At 42.4% G+C, this 21,484-nt stretch overlaps 1 protein-coding gene and 1 pseudogene across 2 annotated transcripts in view; one reads left to right on the forward strand and one right to left on the reverse strand.

The window, feature by feature from the left end:
• The window catches only part of SYN3 (synapsin III), a 272,542-nt gene that overhangs the window by 126,202 nt on the left and 124,856 nt on the right, over positions 1 to 21,484 (reverse strand). The window lies entirely within an intron of this gene.
• LOC133363549 (5S ribosomal RNA) lies at positions 10,069 to 10,187 on the forward strand (annotated as a pseudogene).

Below are 21,484 nucleotides of genomic sequence, written 5' to 3' on the forward strand. Positions count from 1 at the left end.
TCTGCAGCAACACACTGTTGAATAAAGTTTGTGCCTTCTACACAGTGTTTGGAGTTCATTTCAACACTTGCAAATATTACAGTATGGAACATGTAGCTGCACTCAGGATGGAACTGCACATTAGAAAGTTAATGGGGCTGCAGATGAAAATGGTAGCCAAGTGTCACATTTTCTCAGGACCTTCCATTCAGCTCGCCCTGCCTCACATCATTATGAGGTGTGTTTCCTGCCTTCAGCAGCCAGTGTTGTGGAGTGAAGCCAAGGAAGCACACACTTTAATGATATCAGGAGGCAAGATAAGGTAGGTTAGACATTATATAAGGCCTAGGAGGGGAGGGGGGACAGATCCACATGGGACTGCCATTTTTGAACCTAGCTCTTCATAACATGGATATCTGCATGGGATATCTCACATCAGCCAAGCTACTACATGACAGTCATGATTACCACTTAATAAAGACCATGCGCGTCAGTCCTAAGATGTGGATTTGGAGGGGCTACTCCAATTGTTCAAAAATCAAATGCCACATTAGGGAGAGTTGCTTTCTCCAGTGCTTTCCTGTAGAAAGGTGCCACAATACCAAGTCCCCTTAAGCTCATGTTGGTATCATAGAGATGGCGTTAACAGGAAACACAGCACACCATTGTCCGGTGTCTGCATGGCTCTCATAAGTCTTTTGAATACCACTGAAGATGTTGGTTTTACACTTAAATGTTTTGGGGGTTTCATCCTGCCTTAGAGGTTAGACATGTATTTTGAAAATGCATATACATGAGACAGAGAACTTAGACTGATTTTATTATTGTGACTGTTACGGATAAAAAGTGGGACCTACACCAAACTGTTGATAGCATGGAGTATTCCTGTTCAATGTGCCAGCTAGCCAACTAGCCAGCCAAGCAACTGTCTTTCAGGATACCCCATTCCGTTCCATGCCACCCCTCCCCCAGCAAACATTGTTCAGTCTTCATTGAGTTGATGTCTACAGTGGGGGTTATTGGTTTCCTCAGTCATCTCACAGGCTGCTGAGTCATCAGGGCTCAGCAGGAGCAGGGAAGGCAGCCGATTTTTTTAGTAAAAAAATGTAGCTGCCCACCAGCTACATTGCTGGCACACTGGGGAGCTGGCACAATGTACCTGCAGCTCCATCTCTTGACCAGGTACTTTACTGATTCAGTGAGTAACAACCTAAGATTTGGCTTTTCCATTTTGAGCTCATGACTCATTATAGTTAACCAGGAGTGGCTGGCAGGGGGGGGGGATGCCAGCACAGAGCAAGCATCCTTTCAGCTGCATCACTGCTGCTTACTGATATGGTGTGAGAGCTGGGAGGTGGCAACGTTGGGGCAGTGCAAACACCTTGGTGAAGCCAATCTGGTGCAACCACACCCCATCCTCACCACACACTGGCCTGGCCCCCCTCCCAGTAGGTGGCAGCAATCCTGCAGTTGGGACACCAGCTCCATGCCACTGCACTGCTGCCCATTACTGCAGTTCATCCACAAGCAGGGAAGCAATGAGGAGCACCCTATAGTCTGTTGCCTACAGTAAGCTTCCCAGCAAAGTGATATCAAGCACAGCTATTCCTCTAAAAAAATGACTTTAATTACTGTGGTTATATTACATGACCTTCTTTGAGGTACTTTTGGTGCCTCTGCCTGGATAGCACCTGGAGCAGGTGACCCAATTCCCCCACTCTAGTTACACTGCTAGTTCTGCATTTGATCAGACGGGCTTTCTGTATTCATTGCAACGGAGCCCTGGAGGCAAGGGAACCTGGGACATTGGTTACGCAATACAGCTCTGGACCAGGAGCATGAGAAAACTCTGAGCAAAGATAGATATGGTGGAACACAACAACTGGTCATGGCTCTGAGCTACTGTACATTTAGCATAAACCTTAATCCAACACTGCCATTGGAAAAATATCTAACAAAGGGCACAGCTCTCCATAAAAGGTACAGCAAGCGACCAAACTTTCTGCCTTCTCTTTCCTGGTAGTTTCATGACAAACAGCCTGCTCTGATGTTACCCAATGTGATGTGGAAAGTGCAGCTAACCTCCCTTTCACACTGCTCCACCCTCCAATAACATGCCAGAAGCCCTTCATCCCCACCCTCTAGCTAAACAAGCACTTGACGGTGGCGGGATTGCTGGACAGTGCGTCAGGCCTCACTTAACGGCAATCCATTTGCGGCTTCTTTATGGGGTTGCTGTTTTTGGGAGAGGCATCAGGCCTGACACCACCCCTCATTTTCCGATGGCCACACTTGTATCTCATGAAGTGGCGATAAGATGACATCGGTATGAGAAAATAGTCTGGACTAGACAAGATAGGGTGTTGGGATGTGGACACAGTGTTCTACCCAGGGATCTCATACCTGCTTCATTACTAGCCATGAGAAGAAGTTTCCACTCAGGGTTGCCAGTTTCTCTTATTTTCTGAGGATGTCCCTAATTCCAGTGAATAAAAGCTGCACAGTAGAGAGAAGAAAAAAAGGATGTCCTTTATTTTAAAACAACCAGCCATGCAAAACTGTGTAGATTAGATATCCATGTTCCAAAGACTTTTTTCAGTTTTCAAGCTTTGGTCTTGCATTCCTAATTGCCATTAAGCAAATAAGAGTTGATTTATGTGCAAAAATACAGAAGAGCCAGATAGAGGTACCTGCGTTCACTATACACAGACCTGCATGAATTGTGAAGTATGTGCGTATATGCATGTATTATCCACCATTTCCTTTAAAATGTGTGGAACTGTTGACCAGAAAAGACTAAGCAAAACCATGTTGCACATCAGGAGAAAATCACCCTGTGCTTTATAAATCACAGCAAAGCCTTTGACTGTGTAGATCATGAAAAACTATGGAATGCTTTAAAAGAAATGGGGGTGCCACAGCATCTGATTGTCCTGATGCGCAACCTATACTCTGGACAAGAGGCTACTGTAAGGACAGAATATGGAGAAACTGATTGGTTCCCCATTGGGAAGGGTGTGAGACAGGGGTGTATTTTATCACCCCATTCGTTTAATCTATATGCAGAACATATCATACGGAAAGCGGGATTGGGCCAAGATGAAGGAGGTGTGAAAATTGGAGGGAGAAATATCAATAATTTAAGATGTGCAGACGATATCATATTGCTAGCAGAAACCAGTAATGATTTGAAATGAATGCTGTTGAAAGTTAAAGAGGAAAGCACAAAAGCAGGACTACAGCTGAACGTCAAAAAGACTAAAGTAATGAAACAGAAGATTTATGTAACTTTAAAGCTGACAATGAAGACATTGAACTTGTCAAGGATTATCAATGCATTGGCACAATCATTAACCAAAATGGAATCAAGAAATCAGAAGAAGGCTAGGAGTGGGGAGGTTAGCTACGAGAGAACTAGAGAAGGACCTCAAATGCAAAGATGTATCACTGAACACCAAAGTCAGGATCATTCAGACCATGGTATTCCCGATCTCTGTGTATGGATGTGAAAGTTGGACAGTGAAAAAAATGGATGAGAAAAATCAACTCATTTGAAATGTGGTGTTGGAGGAGAGCTTTGCGGATACCATGGACCGCAAAAAAGACAAATAGTTGGGTATTAGAACAAATTAAACCAGAACTGTCACTAGAAGCTAAAATGATGAAACTGAGGTTATCATACTTTGGACACATCATGAGAAGACATGATTCACTAGAAAAGACAATAATGCTGGGAAAAACAGAAGGGAGTAGAAAAAAAGGAAGGCCAAACAAGAGATGGATTGATTCCCTAAAGGAAGCCACAGACCTGAATTTACAAGATCTGAACAGGGTGGTTTATAATAAATGCTATTGGAGGTCGCTGATTCATAGGGTCACCATAAGTCGTAATCGACTTGAAGGCACATAACACACATAGGGATGTCTGAGAAATTAATTCACATTTCCCAAAGCAATATATGAATTGAAATCCAGCTATCCTTCAAAATCCACACTTCTCTGAATGTTGTGTTGCAGTTCTCTAACCCCCCCAATTGTGTACAAAACTGCATGTATTTGGGGAAAGTGTGCATAAAATGCTTCTGTCAGTGAAAATATCATACAAAATGCATTATACCAGGGGAAATTGAGAGGAACTGAGAAAGGTACAGGCAGAGAGCTGAGTTTGGGCTCTGTAAGCTTCTTATGGTGTTGGTTATCTCCCTCGAGATCTGGTGTGGGAGCAGTAGCCTTCCTTCTTTTGGAGTATTTAATGGAGTATTTAATAGGACACACCTACCTAAAAGCATCAGAACAAAGCACCTGTAAACACTAGAGAAAGGGAGTGAATATTTCCCCCCCTTCCCTTTTCTTATTATCAGTGGATTGGGTTAGTATGGATTTACAGGGGGGGAAATGACTGGTAGCTTCTGTTTGCCGGTAATGTCATGTGAACAATGTAAATTTAAAGGAGATGTGAGTAGCATCAAGCACACAGTAAACCACCATGTTGATGAGTCCTTGTACAGATCTGTAGCTCAAAACAGTCTCTTTAACCTATGCTGCCCTCCACCTATGCACAACCTGTAAACATCTGTAAATAAATACAAAACACCAATAAGCTTCCAGTGGGGAACCTTTTTCAGCCCAAGGGCCATGTTCCCTTACCGGGAACCTTCTGGCGGATGCCTGCTAGTGACAGGTGGGACAGAGGCAAAAGTGGGGAGAGCAGTTGATGTGACTTTTACTTTTGTACAGTAGACTACATTCCAGCGGCACACAGATAAGAGGTTTCTATACACAGACATTTCTCCATCCAGGGAAGCAAGAGGCATCACCTTTCAAGGACACATTCCAGCCAGGTAAAAAGCACACAAGAAGGGCATGTAGCAGGTCTTGGGAGGGGGGTGGCCTAAGGAGAATCTTGAGGGCCAGAAAAGGAGGCCTGGAGGGCCATATTTGGCTCTGGGATTTGTGGTTTCCTATCCCTGCCCTGCACTGTATTAATGGGCTTGCAAATGGATAAGCTGCATAGCAGGAGGGACTTTCTGTGTTTGCCTCATACTGTATGTTGCTTGTAGCTATGTCAGTGCAAGCCACTCTGTGCCATGGAATTCCACAGGGGAGGGGAAAGGTGTTGAGCTTTATACACAGGTAAGACACCAAGAATGATGAAAGTTAAAGGAGTTCCTTTGCTTCAAAAACCAAACCAAACCCTGCAGCATTATTTACCCATGGGCTAGTTAGTGCAAGTAAGAAAATATATAAATGAGAACTTCTTTTGTGGGCCTTTGTCATAGTTGCAAGGACTCCACCCTTGAGACCAACAAACAAATTAATTTATCAGCATGACTTGCATGGTCCCAATGGAATTGAATCATAAGGTCTTCCAAAATCCCTTCCATCTTAACCTGCCAAACCTCTGACAATTTATGCAGCTGGCCCAGCAAGGGATGGAAATCCCTGTAACAGAAAGAGGTTTTTGTTGTTGATACTTAGACTTTGAAACTGTATACAGAATATAATATGTATTGAGCAATATTAACTGCTGCTCTGCTCAGGATGGAACTATAATGCTTCCCATGATCATTCTTCATTGGTGCAAATGTTGGCATAAAAGTGGGAAAGAGGTTAAGGTGTTTCATATCTTTTGCTTTTTGCAGTATGATATGCACTCCATTTATAGAATGTGTATTTGTTCACAACCCTGTTATATAGAGTGCTGCTTATACTTTATATCAACTAAAACAATTTTTATATGAGTGCACTCTAATCTTTAGTTTGTAATTATAATGCAAATGTATATATAATCAGTTGGTTTTTTAATTGATGCATATGACTCTTATGCATCAAAGTTAAAGAGAATTTTAAGAAATGTATAATTCTTATACACATGTTAATCCTGGCTTTCTATGTAAAAGACAGCAAGATTAGGAGGTTTATCAAGCTTCTGGTGGGCCACCAAAGATGAGCAGTGGGCTGTGCTCAATTTGGTGACTTGTAGAGTACCTGAACTCTTTGACTTTCTCTGAGGACCTTTTTCAGGGCCCTTTCAGGGAGGCTTGGATGATGAGAGGGCCTTTTCAGTTTTGGCTCCTCATCTGTAGAATGCTCTTCCCAGTGAGGTCCACTAGGCACCTTCACAGACTTTTTTTGATGCCATGTAAGAACCCACTCCCCACTCCCCCAGGCTTTTGATGGACTACAATATGTTGTATGCTATTAGTTGTGTTGCCAAAGCTTTTTGCTGCTGTTTGGGACTTGCTTTGTGGATTTTTATGAATTGTGTTTTTATTATAATGTATTTTTACCTATGCTTATGTTTTAAAATAGGTTGTAAGTTGCTTGGAGACCTTTTTTGTTGTTGTAACCAACTAACAAGTTCAATTATTAGTAATAATTATAATCTAGGAAAGTAGGAAGATGCCTTAAACTGATCTATCTATCTAGCTCAGCATTGTTCACACTGCCTTAAAGCAACTCTCTTGGGTTTCAGACAGGAGCCTTTCCTAGCCCTATCTGGAGATGATGGGAATTTAACCCATAACCTTTTGCATGCAAAGCATGTGCTCTTAACAGTGTGGAAGGACAGATCAATCTGTTTCCATTCTGTGTCAGTTTCACGTGTTCATAACTCCATTCTGTTTTTCTGCATTAACTGGTGATTTTTTTTAAAAAAAAAGCCATATTAAGATTCTTATTTAAATACATATTATATTATCTCAATGTACACATTTCTAAATGCATTTTGTTGCAAAAAATATACATTTTTATGCATTTGGTACAGTTTTTCAGTTGAGAATATCACAAAGTTTGGAGAAAAGTGCAAAATCTGAAAGATAAGTATGTTCTGACCTGAAGGAGGTGCATATTAGGCTGACTCACTTAAAAATGCAGATCAAACAAAAATTTTCCTCCATCTTTATATTCCAGAGGCAAGGCCCTTCCTCTAAACTGAAACCTTACCTCCAAACTATGCCATTGCTATGACAGGAAGTTTTTAAAGAATAACTTCACTTTCTCTGATATAATTTTCAGTTCAAACATTGCATTCTGGCTGGCGTTTTTCATGTGAAAACATGTACTCCCTTATTTGGTAGCTAGCAACAGCAAGTCATGCTTCCGGCTTCCTGAGTTTGCTTCAGGTTTACATCTAAGTATGCTGGTTATTATAATACAGAGCAGGGTCGCCTCTCTGATCATCTGCCACCAACACCCACTCAGATGTTCCTTGAGGTCTGAGTTCATTCCGGTAATTTGGTGGGTGTGAGCGATAAACGCTGGGGTAAGAAAGACAGTCAGAAGGGGCCAGTTACATGTGACTAAAATTAGCAGAGAGAACAAGAATGTAGAAGTCTCTGAGGAACGTTTGATAAAGAGGGAAAAAAGGAATTCAACACCCACACAGTTATGCTCTTCTTCCTAAGAAACTCTCCCCGCACCAAATATCTTAAGCTATACACATGGATCAGCCAGAAGGAATTTCCCTTGTCATACACATGTTGTCATTTTCTTCTTTTGTTACTGCACACAATGTGACCAGGAATTCCTGGTATAGCTGTAGGGTTCAAACTGGAAACAGGAAAGCAAGAGCAGAGTTCACAGGCTTAGGCTCTCTTGATAACATGGATGTTGCACCTATTCTGAAGGATGCTTGCCCCATATGGTAACAATTTTGCATTCTCTCCTAAATAAGGACGTGGAAAATCTTACTGGCTTCTTAAAGTGAAATTAGATATGGCTTCTTTTCCTTTCCAGTTATGCCTTGCATAACAGAGATAACCTTTTCCTAAGTAATCTTACAGATTCTGAAAGACCAGTAAATTTGAGATTATAAATCTTCTCATGACGAGAACACATGAACTTTAGAATAAGAAAACTTAGAGCAAATTATAGGTAGGAAACTGATCTATTTTAAAATTGGTTTAAGAGAATCCTCTGAGAACTAACCCTAGCAAGATTTGTTTCTCCACCAAGATGACCCCTTGCTTCCTAAAAGTGCTCAATGGAAACAAAACACACTTACTGCACCTGTTTCCTCCCCCCCAGTCTCTCCCCCCCACTTTTCCAGGCACATCACATCTTTGTAGGAACCCATACAACTTTATAGAAAATATTTTCTTGTATAAACCCACTGGATTTAGGATTGAAGTTGCATTATGTTGCTTGGCCTACAGCAGGAGGTTTTAGAATGCTAACAAGGTGGTAAAATAGCCTGCACCAAACTGGAATAGAAGCATATCATAGTTGAATGCTTCCCTATAGCAGCTTATTGGCCATAGCTCAGATTTGGTGCATGTGCTTTCAGTAGTGGTCAGTGAGGTGGTGGCACTTACCCGACCTCCTGCCACTGGTGTCACTGCAGCTTACCAGGAGGGAGAGGGGCAAGGCATTAGCATGGCTGGTGTGGTACAAACACACCAGTGGGAGCACCAGATTGGCTTTGCTGGTGCATTTGCACCCTACCGACCTCTCCAACACCTCTCAGTAAGCCACAGTGACGCTGGTGATGGGAGGTCAACCTACTGCTAACCCACTGACTGCTTCTGTATGCTCTGCATGTAGAAGGTCCCAGGCTCAATCCCTGGGTCTCCAGTAAGAAGGATGAGATAGCAGATGATGGGAGAAAACTGCTGCCTGAGACCTTGGAGAGCTGCTGCCAGTCATAGTAGGTAATATTGGCCTAAATGGTCTGACATGGTATAAGGCACCTTTGCATGTATGTCTTTATCCCAATTTGCATGTGTATTGGAATTGTTTTTAAGATGTTTTAAAGATGTTTTGTTTCTAAGATGTTTTTATTATTTTATCACTTGTTTGCCACTCCAGGCTCCTTTTGGAGGGATAGAAATCTATAAATAAATAAATAAATTTGTTAAAGCTTTCTAACTCCAACTTTCTGTCCTTATAAGACCTTCAAGGCAGGTAACAACCAGTCATTGTAATGGCTCTTATTATCATTAAAAAATCTTAGACTAGAATAAAAAAACCCCAGAAACTAGTCTATGGACCTGCATCTATAAAACCACTGCATATCTCAGCTTGCCTGATCAGTATCTAAACTGTTATACTTGTAGATTCAACATGGAAGGAACGAAGAGTTATGGAACACATAACATCTCATAAAATAACAACTGGTATGATGTGCAGAGGACCCTGTACCCAACCTTTTCCTGTCCCACATTGTTTGGTTGTGTATAGGCATACATCCCCACTGGAAGATTGTAGAGGAGAAGCAAGGCAAAAACCAGTGGTTGAATCATTGATAAGAGCGGTGCCAGCCTGGGACATATTGGTGCCTGAAGTGGAGGACAAGATGACATAAGACTCCATTCCACATACAGAAGCCAACTTGACCAGCAGTTGGATCTTATTTCAACACTGAGACAACACCCTCCACTGCATCTGACAGCACCACACTAGCTTAGAGAGGCACTGAGAGGGCCATGTGGTACACAGAGCTCTGCTCGCCAGCACTTCACTGCTGGTGTACAAAGTTAAAATTTACATTTGTTGCTCCACCCACTTTTGCCTCTGGCCTTGCTTACCACTGGCATGTGGCCCTCGGAAAGTTGCCCAGAAGGTGGGCCGGACAAGGTCCCCTGCTCCTAATGTATCATGAAGGTGGCTGGTGAGGGTGAACAGGTGGATAACAGACTCCACTGAAGAAAATCTTACAGTAAAGGTGCCCCTGAGTTATATGTACTGTGCAGTTTGTCTCACAGAGCACTAACAGTGGAGGGTATACTGGAATGTCCAGTAATAAGTTCACAGAACATTTAGGAAAAAACGGCTAGTCGTGCTGATGTTGAGAATTAAATAAGCAGAAGTCCTGTTTTTAAAGGAGTCCCATTTTTAAAGGCATTCTGTAGCACCTGCAAAATATCTCTTGAGTTGGTTCAAGCATTTTTTTTAAAAAAGCCCTTTTTGCATGGCCTCATGTAGAAAATTGTTCATTTATAGCAGGGGCTTTTTCAGTCAAACGGCCACATTAGCTTATGGACAACCTGCTGGGGCTCAGATGCCTCAGTGGTGGGTGGTGCCAGAAGCAAACATGGGCAGAGCAACAAATGGCAATAGTACCTTTATATATTAGGTTAGTTTCTACACACCTACAGCCATACTACCCTGAACATGCCTGATCTTGTCTGATCTCGGAAGCTAAACAGAGTCAGGCCTGGTTAGTACTTGGATGGGAGACCACCTGGGAATGCCGGGTGCTGTAGGCTTAGAGGAAGGCAGTGGTAAGCCACCTCTGAATACCTTTTACCATGAAAACCCTTTATAGGGTCGTCATAAGTCGTAATCGACTTGAAAGCATACAACAACCACAAAGTGGCTACACACACTCACATCCTCCTCTTTATCCTCCATCTAGGCAAGTAAGAGGCCCTAACAGGGTTCAAGGAACACATCACAGTCAGGCAAAAACACTCAAGGTAGGTGCAAAGTACAGCTGGTGAGGTCTGAGGTCTGGGGAGAGAAGATGTGGCTGGGGAAAGTCCCAACAGCCAGATACAGAGGCTTGGAGGGCTACATTTGGCCCCGGGCCTGAGATTTCCCATTGCTGATTTATAGCACTGATTTTTTGCACCACAGTTACACTATCATCTACCAAGAAGACATTAAGACTACAGGCATTTTTAAAGAAGGAATGGAGAAGTCCTGAAATGTTGCCATACCTTCTTTTGAGTTGGTAAACTAAAAATTCTATCTAGAGGCAAAAAACAATCGGCCACCACAAACCCAGATATATCTGTGATCTGAGAACCTAATAATATTTAGTTCTGATATGCAGGAAGGATTTCAGCACTTGCAGTGTGGAATGTGCAGCAGGTCCTCCAACGTTTGATATTAACGTGGAAGATTTGGAACTCAAAGTAAGGACTTTTCAGTTTTCTCTTGATGAATTTACTATTCTTGATGTAAGAAAGGGGGAGGGATGACTGGTGCAATCTGTGCTTCAGGCCATATATCTGCCAACTTCTTGTCATCTTCCTAAGATTATACTTGAAAAATGTATGAGGGGAAATTCCATAGCACTGAGGCAACAGAAGCCCAACCTTTTGCCTTGATATCTTTGCATCAACAATAGTAGGATTTAACTACCTTCTTCAGAGCTAGATTGACAGTGGATCGGTATTGGAAGGATGGGTCTTTTTTATATGGGAAATGCGCAGAGCTTGGAAAAGTTACTTTTTTGAACTACAACTCCCATCAGCCCAATCCAGTGGCCATGCTGGCTGGGGCTGATGGGAGTTGTAGTTCAAAAAAGTAACTTTTCCAAGCTCTGGGAAATGGTCATGATGATGAGGTCTGTTCTTTACTTTGGGCTGTCAGGAAACAGAGACAACAGCTGAAAGCGAATGTGCTCATACAGATATGCAGACGGTTGGCCATGAGCTATGATCTTACATGGACGACTGCCAGCAGGTTGTTTACATGCTCAGTTCTCTGTGGTGACTGGATGCAGACTGCTCAGCCTTGCATTCCTCAGAAAAGGGACCTTGTGTAGAAGCACACACCTGGGGAAGGACCATAGCTCAGTTGCAAAGCCCAGGTTTTAAAGACAGAAGGTCCCAGATCTAGTCCCTGACATCTCCAGCTGAAAGGATTAGGTGATGGAAAGACCTCTGTCTGAGAACCTGGCAGGCTGCTGCCATCCAAAATAAATGATACTCGGCTTGATGGACAAAGGCCCCATCTGCACTATACATTTAAAGCAGTATGATACCAAATTTAAGCAGTCATGGCCTCCCCCAAAGAATCCTGGGAACTGTAGTTTGTTAAGGGTGTTGAGAGTTGTTAGGATCCCCCTATTCCCCTCACAAAGCTACAATTCCCAGAGTGGTTTAACAACCCATCCCTCTTTCTAGGGAACTTTGCGGACTTCACAACAGTGTGTGTTAGAAATCTCCAGATTTATAAAACTAGGTTCAAATCCCCATTCAGGTATGACAGGATAGCCTTGGGTAAGTCTCTAGGCCTAAGTTGCCCCACTGGGTTACTGTAAGATGAACTAGAAAGGGTTGGCCTGCAACAGAAGGTTGTAGTGTAGAGGGCTCTCGTTCAAGCTTCTAGCCAGCCATCCAAACTCTCTTCCAGGATATTCCACTCCACCTGCCTTCTGCCTGGTTTTCTGCTTGCCACTTTCCAACAGTCATCCAACATTCTAAGGCCACTGAGCATGCTCAGTGCTCAGTGGGCTGTTTTGGGGGGTTCCTCCTCCTTAGAATTATTTTCCTCCCTGAAGATGTTTTTGTACTTCTGCAAACCTTGGGGTTTCCCTGAGTCTGCTGATACTTTCCCCTCCCCCTGTGGTGCCATTCTGGATCCATTCCTTGTATTCTGAAGAATGTCAGAATGTAATAGATAGATATCAATGCTCCTTCAAATATCATTCATGCTCTGTTCTTCTTAGTATATCAGAAAGCATCTCTTTCAAGATATGCCAATAAGACACTTCACCCGCAATTACAGCTACATCAGCTCCTGAACTCCACCAGCATGCAGCCACAATGCCACTGAGCTACTTTAAAGTACCCTGAAAAATGTGAAGCATTCCAGATATTTTAATTGCAGCACATTGCATAAGCCAGGAGCTGGTTCACACAAAGGAACAATGGGGGGATTTTTTTTTGATTTTTAACCACTCTATCCCTTATTCAATGCCAGACACAAAAGCACTGAGAATTCCACCTCTCGTTGCCTTTCTGAAGTGCCTCATTTATCTGAAATCTATTTGTTCCATTTAAAAATCTACTAATGCCTTTCAGAATTGAATTGTCAACACTTCAAGCTGAAACCAGCTCTACCAGAATGAAAAGGAAGATCAAAAAATGAAAAGGGGAATGAGGGATTTGATTAGCTCTCACCATCAGACCAGGGCTTTTCTTGGGGGAACTTGATTGGTAGATAAAAAGAGAGGTCTCTAGTATGAAGAACCTGGATTGGACCACAGATCCATTTAACCCTGCATTCTCTTTCCCACAGAGGCAAACCACATGCTTCTCTGAAGCCCACAAACAGGACATAAAGACATTGAGATAGCCCCAGGGTGGCCATGTGACCTACTTTACGAAAGACAGCCCTCTCTTTCATAGGAACATAGCAAGCAAGTCAAGCCAGTGCTCCATCTAGCTCAGTATTGCCTCCACTGATTGGCAGCTGCTCTCCAGGATTTCAGGCAGGGAGTCTTTATCAGCCCTCCCTGGAGATGTGAGGGATTGAACTTGGGACCTTCTGCATGCAAAGCAGATGCTTAACCACTAGGCCATGGCTCTTCCTTAACTAAAGAGAACAGTCTTCTGTCTGAAGGCTTGTCTCGTCCAAGTCTGGTTTAAAGATAAAGAACTGTAAGATAAGACAGCACAGAGCAAGGGCCTTGAAGTTGCCCATCAACAGCTGGTGCCTGAACACAGCAAACTGAGAAGACACAAGGGTCACAGTCTTTCCCCGCTATGGTGAAATGTATTTCTGGTAAAAACACAATAATGACTTCTAAGTTTGCATCTATACATATAAAGTAACACAGGCACATTTTATGTGAATGGCAAGGTGCAAGTGGCCACCCCACTCTAAATAGTCATCTCCTGTTGTTCCTGCCAGCAACTAGTATTAAGTGGAATATTTCCCCTAAACTGGAAAATTCTGTATAGCCATCAAAATAATCCTGAGAATTAGTATTATTTATTCCTCCTAAAGCTGCCTAGGGCAACAAACAGCAAAAAGTTAAAATAGTACAAGTGAAAACAGTCCATTCAAAATCAAATAAGACAATATTTAAAACAATTAAAATAATCTAAAACACTTAACAACAATCACCTACACTCACAGTTATTAACTTCACAGTTGCCATGGCCAGTATCTCTCAGACATCAAGTGTCTGATCTCTTGAAAATCAATAATGAGGGAGATGAGCACAGCTCACCAGCTGGCCATTACACAAATGAGGAACCACCACTAAGAAGGCCCTGTCACAGGTCAATGCCAACTGGGCATCAGCTAGAGGTGGCACCACCAACATAGCTTCCCCTGCCGATCATAGGGCCTGAGATGGCTGATACTGGAGGAGTTGCTCCTTTAGATACTTGGGTCCCAAGCCATTTAGGGCTTTGTATGTTAATTGGGCTCAGTAGCTCACCAGCAGTCAGTGCAGAGCTTTCAGGACTGGTTAACACATGGTCCCATCAAGCTGCCCTGCTTACCAACCTAGCAGCCGCATTCTGCACTAGCTGCAGCTTCTGGACCATCTTCAAGGACATTCCCATGTAGAACGTATCACAGTAGTCCAAGCAGGAGGCCACTAGAGATGCTCTCTACATGGGGCTGCCTTTGAAGATAGCCAGGCCTATCTCAGTCCAGGAATGGCCATAGCTGGTTGAACCAGACTAAGGTAAGCACAGGCACTCCTAGCCACAGAAGCTACTTGAGATTCCAGACAAGTTGGAATCCAGGAGTAATAATAATAATAATAATAATAATAAATTTAATTTTTGTGTCGCCTATCTGGCCGAAACCACTCTAGGCGACGTACAACATTAAATTCAACAATACATAATAATACAATACATAATAAAATACAAATCTGTCTGAGTACTCCCAGACTATGAATGTGTTTCTTCTAATATATACATTTTTGCATGCAATTTTGCCTAATATACACATTTTTGCAACTCTTTCCAGAACAGGTTGTACACCTAATTCCTGGACACTGGAACCATCCACCCACAGCAGCTTTGACTTATTGGGCTTCAGCTTCAGTTTATCAGCTCCCACCCCTTCACTGGTTCTAGATACTGTTCCAATACCTTCAGTGTCTCCTGATTCAGATGTAATGGAGAGATAGAGGTGTGTGTCATCAGCATATTGATGTCACTGTGCCCCAAAACTCTGGATGATAGCTCTCAATAGTTTCATATAATGTTAAATGGCATAGATGGACCCCACAACTCAAAACCGCCCAGAGAGCTTTGGCTATGGGGCGGTATACAAGTATAATAAACAAACAAACAAATAAAACCCATGGGGCCGAGCAACAATCTTTTAGTACTACTTTCTGCTGATGACCCTGCAGTTAGGAGTGGAACCACTGTAATACAGTGCCTCCAACTCTCTTCCCTGTGAGTTGTTCCAGAATAATGGTCAATGGTGTCAAAAGCCGCTGAGAGATCAAGAAGAACCAACAGGCTCACACTTTCCCTATCTCTCTCCTGATAGAGGTCATTAATCAGGGCAGCCAAGGCTGTTGTAGTGTCAAAACTGGGCTTAAAGGCAAATTGAAATGGGTCTAGATAATCTACTTCCATCAGGCATAATTGTAGTTGGCTAGCCACCACCTTCTCATTGCCAAACAAGAGAATATTACAAATTGGACAGTAGTTTTCTAGAACTGCTGGATCTGGGAGGAGGGGCTCTTCAAAAGGGGCCTTGCCACTTCCTCTTTCAAGGCCGTAGGCATAACTGCCTGCTATAATGAGGTATTAACCAGTTCCTGGATCCATCCAGTCAATCCCCTCCTACTAGATTTTATCAGCCATGATGGGGAGGGGCTAGGAGGGCATCTATCTATCTATCTATCTATCTATCTATCTATCTATCTATCTATCTATCTATCTATCTATCTATCTATCTATCTATCTAATTAAACGCAGATGACAGCTGAAGTATCATTATCATAAACAACTGAGCATTTGCAAATGGTGAGGGGAGAATTCCAGTGTCGCCCCAAGAGCAGCAAAAATAGACAGGAGCCAGGGTTCAAGAAGTCAAGTTGATTGTGGCTGGTGCTGACATGGTGACTTATATAGTTATCACAGGGCATGAGTAACCTGTGGTCCTACAGATGTTCTTGAACTCCAACTCCTATCAGTCCCAACCAGTTGGCCAATGGTCAGGAATAGGGATGGGTGAATCTGCCAGTTTCGGTTTCTCCCAGTCTTCTCACTTTTCCAGTCTTAAGTTCAGTTCTCATTTCCACATCAGTTTGTGAATTTTTTAAAATCAAAGTCTCCATGAAAATTCATCAGCATTATCGCACAAACTTGTAAAATACACATTTTTGCATGCAGTTTTTCCTAATACACACATTTTTGCAAAGCATATTCTCCCTAATATAATGCATTTTTGCATGTAGTTTTCATTTATATATGCGTTTTTGTGCACATTACTTAGCTGGAGAACTGCACTGCAAAATCTGTAGAAGTGTGAATTTCGAAGGATGGTTTGGTTTGTATATTGTTTTGTGTGTGTGTGTTGGTTAGTTAGCTTTCTGAATTTATGAATCACTTCTCACAACAGAATGTCCCAAAGCAATTCACAAGTATAAATCATAAAAATAAAATACAGTAATACAGTAAAAAATACACACACATATTAAAAACATAATCAGAGTAAAAAATCCAATCGCTGGTGCTGCCCACATGCCTGGGGAAACAAAAATGCCTTTGCCTGGCACTGAAATGATGACAAAGTTGGTGCCAGGTGGGCCTCCCTGTGGAGAGCATTCTACTACCGAAAACACCCATTCTCTTGCTGTCACCCTCTGGACCTCCCTTGGAGGTGGCATGCAGAGAAGGGCCTCAGATGATGATCTCAGGGTCTAGGCAGGCAGGTTATATGGGGAAAGAGGGTCCTGTGTGCATGTGTGTGTGAGAAAAGATGTTAGGGTTATTTGCATAGCAAGCTGTGCAGCTAGCCCCATGTAGAACACTATAGCACCAAGGACTGGAATGGGAGCTTCCTACCTGAGCAGTACAGCTGGGGAGGCAGTTAATCTTCCCCCTTCTTGGGGGGTAGGGATGGAAAGATCTGCCAATTTCACTTCTCTCAGTTCCTAATTTTTTTTAAAAAAATCCTCATGAAAATTCTCAGCATTTTAGTGCAAATTTCTCTGAATAAGCACAATGTTGTATGTGTAGTCTTGACTAATGTACATTTTTTGCAAGCAGTTTCTGCTAATATAATGCATTTTTCTACGTTATTTTCACTACAGTATTCATTTTTATGCACACTTTCTTCTAATATATGCATTTTTCTAAACATTGGTTGGTTGGTTGGTTGGTTGGTTGGTTGGTTGGGGAACTGCATCACAAAATCTGGATAAGTGCGAGTTTCGAAGGCTGGCTGTGTTTCAATTCTCATATTGTTTTGGAAAGTGCGAATTTGATAATTCATCTTTAAATGAGAACTGAATCAAATTTCTCCCCCATCTCTACATTTCCCCCTTTCTTTGCAAGTTCTTTTATTATATTTCCACTCTACATTTAATTTTAAAAAATTGGCACGTAAAGTGTTTCACAGCAATTAAAACACAATACAGAATGCTCTTGCTGTGGGTGTCCTCAGCAGGGTCTTCCAGGCAGGATGGGCAGGGTATTGCCTGCTGCCTCCCCTCCTCTGATAACTTCAGTCGTGGAAGTTGGTAGCTGCAGCAGGAAAGTTCATAGAAATGTAGGAAGCTGCCTTATAGCGAGTCAGACTATTGGTCCATGTAGCTCAGTGTTGTGTACACTGACTGGCAAAGGCTCTCCAGTATTTTAGGCTGGTACATTCCGAGCCCTCCATGGAGATGCCGGGGACTGAGCCGGGTACCTTCTGCATGCAAAGCAGATGCTCTACCATTAAGCTACAGCCTTTCCTATCATCTGAAGGTGGATCCAGGCATGCTGAATGGGAGCTTGGTGCTGCCTTCCTGCCTTCTGATGGTCTCAGTAATGGCAGCTTTTGTCTTTGCTGAATGTGAATGTGTGTGTGCATGCCTTGCTTCCATTGTCAAGGGTTTTAATTAATTGCAACATTTTGTACCTATGAGCATATGCACGTCTCTCTTCAGGGTGTTTTCTCTCCTCCCTCTCCTGTCTTACAAAAACAATATTTTTCTACAGACCTGTGGAGCCCCCCAAAGCATACAAAAATCCCTACCTTGTCTATGGCTGGTCTTGTTTCACTGCCTTAATGGTTGGCATGGGGCCACTAACACTGCTCTTAAAGAAAACAAAAGCGAACCTGCAACAAAATGTTGCAGTGTATTTCCACCACCCCCATGGAGTACTCTTAGATTGGGCTCCAGCCAACATGATGACCTGGGTGAGGCAGCAACATGGTGTCCTGGATGAGATTTCTCAAGATGAATCTGCAACAAGCCTATATATATATATATATATATATATATATATATATATATATATATATATATATATAAAATTCCCAGTGATGGTGTGGTTAAATACTGCCTTGGAAAAAAACTCTTATACCACTCATCAAGGCCATCAACACTGCCTCTTTTCCATACCAACCAGGGAATTTCCCAAATAATTCTCCTCCTTTGTGGATTCTAGTCTAACTCAGGTCTGTTGGTCTTCTCCATCTGATTTCCTCTGTGCAAGGGGTTTCTGAAACCATGCCAGCTCTGTTATAGGCAGAGCATCATTCATCCCAGCAGCTAGGCTGCCTTTCAGAGTGTGTGCGTTCCATAGCACAGCCAGATAAGCTCCAAATAGTATCTTAGTGTCAATTTGGAAGCAAAATGGGGAGACTGAAAAATAAGTCAGGCCTTTCTACTGACTCAGGGGATTTCCTAGGTCCCAGGGAGCTCCCCGAGTTTATAAAAAAATGCTACCTTATTTTTGGGTGTCCCCATTTCACTCCCAAAATGACAGGCACTCAACCACCTGAGCTTGCTATTAGAGGGAATTGCTATGATAGGCAACGGAAATGGGTTAAGCCGTAAGCGTGGCCTTGAACTGACTGCAGATGAACTGTGGTTGTGCTGACGTGTCATTAACAGCATTCCAGTCTTGGGCTGAGTGCTCATGTAATCCATAATTTGTGCTGTAGAATCCTTCCAGGATAAAAGTAATTCTAGAAATATTGGGAATAAAGATTCCATCAACATAATTTTATCTGTAATGTGAAGCATAAGAAAAATGATGCAGTTCCACTTGCCTCTGACAGGCAAACAAGAAGGTGGCTTGACTCCTTTCTAACCTCCGAGAAGAAGTTGAGAAGTTGTTGAAATGTTATAGGCATGTAGAGGAGTGAGAAAGAGCCATAGGTGCAGCTTTCAAAGAAACCACAAGGAAGCAATTTTCTCCCTATGCATAACAGTATGAAGAACGCCGACACAAGGAAATAATTTATAGAGGCTTTATTCTCAGCCTTTCTAAGCGCAAATAAATTGTAGCTCACGTACACAAATGACTTTTTAGTCTCAGAAAAGGTATCTTATAAGACTACAGAGAATTAGATCCTTGTGTTAGAGAATCAACAAATGGTATGGCTCCTGTTTTTAATGTAGCCTGAAACTGTTACAGTGGGATTTCTGACGCCAGGACACAGTATGAGGCGAGAGGAATTCTGTAGTTTAACTGGGGAAGAAATGGCTTCAGCTGGGCAAGAAGGTGTTTTCTTCCTGCCACTGAAAACATGGAACTTAGTTACCAGCTGGCACATACTGTATATGAGGATAGCCTCAAGCTTTTGGTGGGTTAAAAGCAAGTTTTTGCTGGATGCAAAGTTGACACCACACTAGTCATCTAGCAATTTATTTCAAATAATCAAAGTAGCCTACAAATATCTGCCAGGAGGAAAGCACACAGCAACATCTTTAAAGACTGTTCAGAAATGTTGATTAGTTCAAAATACAACTGTTGCCACACTGGTGACTGGGACTGGTCAGTGGGAGCACATCTCACTGGTATTGAGAAAGGTTCACTGGCTTCTGGCCCATTTCTAAGTACAATTCAAGTGCTGGTGTTGATCTTTAAAGCACTACACAACTTGGACCCAGATAGTTGAAGGAAGAACGGCTGCTATACCAAGCAGCCCATGTATTGAGAGGCTGTCCTCCAGGTCCGCAGTCGTCTGAAGTAAGGTGGGTTGTGACCAGAAAAAGAGCCTTCTTAGTGGTGGCACTTCATATCTATTCATTTTTTTAAAAAAAAATCTAGCCTGCCTAATTCCCTGAAAGAACCCAAGACAGCTAACAAATCAGACAATACTAACACAGTATAAAAACAAATAGCCACTTGCAAATGAAACTCAATTAGAAAATCAAAAGAGAAACATGAAAAGCTGAAATACATTTAACAAAATTCAGAATTACAGAGTAGCATCAAAACACTAAACTCAAGCCAGTAAAAGATCATTCAGTCAAAGGCCTTTTCAAAAAGTCAGGTCTTCACCTGGACCTCCCCCAAAAGCTCTTCGTACCCAGTGGAGGCTGGTCCATTAGGGCAAATGGGGCACTGCCCCACCAACCTCAGCCTGCTATCAACCAACTGCCAACTGCCTGTCTTCTTACTTTCTTCCAATCAGGAGGTGGCTCTGCCTGTCACTGTCTGTGGCTCCACCTACTCTTGGCCTCCCTGCCTTTCACCCTACCCGTTCCAATGAGCACCAGCCACTACTGGGTCCACCTTGTGCTAACAGTATTACCTTCTCAACCACAGGCAAAGACTTTTTTACTTTTCCAAGTTTTAAAATGCATTTAAATATATTAATGATGATGCCACTTATATTTTATTTGTATTTTACCTTTTTTTGTAAACTACCTTGCAAGCCATTCCAAAGAGCAGTATATAATTAAATAAATAAATCCAGCATAATTTTCCTCCCTTAAAACATCAGAAATCAAGCAGATTTAAATGTAATAAATGTAATAAACAAACAAACAAACAAACATACAGCCAAAATAACGTTCTTCAAAGTTTGGCTGTGGCTCCAGTGTGCTTCCACCAGTCATTTTTGAATCCATGTACTCACAATGTTATCTAGGACCCAAAGCTAGCCTGTAGTTTCTGGTGAAATATTGTGTTTTGATACAGCTTTCCCCAAGTCAGCTTCAATCTGTCTTGAGCACTGTATCTTTATTCAAGCTGCATTGAATCCCAGGTGTGTACATTTGAGAAGCCTTCCTTTCCTTCTAGATTTCTGGGGGTGGAGGAGACATGGTGAGAAAACTAACTAGGCAATTCCATCAGGCAAAGACATCACTACCCAGCCTCTGCCCGCTGGTGTGGACATATAGTGGATGACTTGCTGATGTGTACCGCGACAGGCAAGTTCGACTTGAAATGTGAGAAAAAATGACCTTGCTGAATTTTAAGCTGGTAAAGTGTACACAACCTTTGTTTATGGGAGGGAGCTTGCTGGATCTCACTGGGAAGGGAGTGCTGTAACTGTGAGGGCCACTACTGAGAGGATCCTGCCCCTGATACCTGCCAATCAATACCCAGTGGAGATGGTGAGGAAGCAGAGCCTTTGAAACCAATCCTTGGGCTCAAACAGGCTCATAAAGGTAAATACAGAGCTTGGAAAGGTTACTTTTTTAAACTACAACTCCCATCAGCCCCAGCCAGCATGGCCACTGGATTGGGCTGATGGGAGTTGTAGTTCAAAAAAGTAACTTTTCCAAGCTCTGGAAATATAACCTTGATTTAGATCATTCAAGGCTCTAAGGGTTACTACAGACACTTTAAATAAAGACCAGAAATGAATAGACAGTTGGTATAAGATCAGCATGGTA

The sequence above is a fragment of the Rhineura floridana genome, chromosome 8 (assembly GCF_030035675.1).
Source record: "Rhineura floridana isolate rRhiFlo1 chromosome 8, rRhiFlo1.hap2, whole genome shotgun sequence".
Classification (NCBI taxonomy): Eukaryota; Metazoa; Chordata; class Lepidosauria; order Squamata; family Rhineuridae; genus Rhineura; species Rhineura floridana.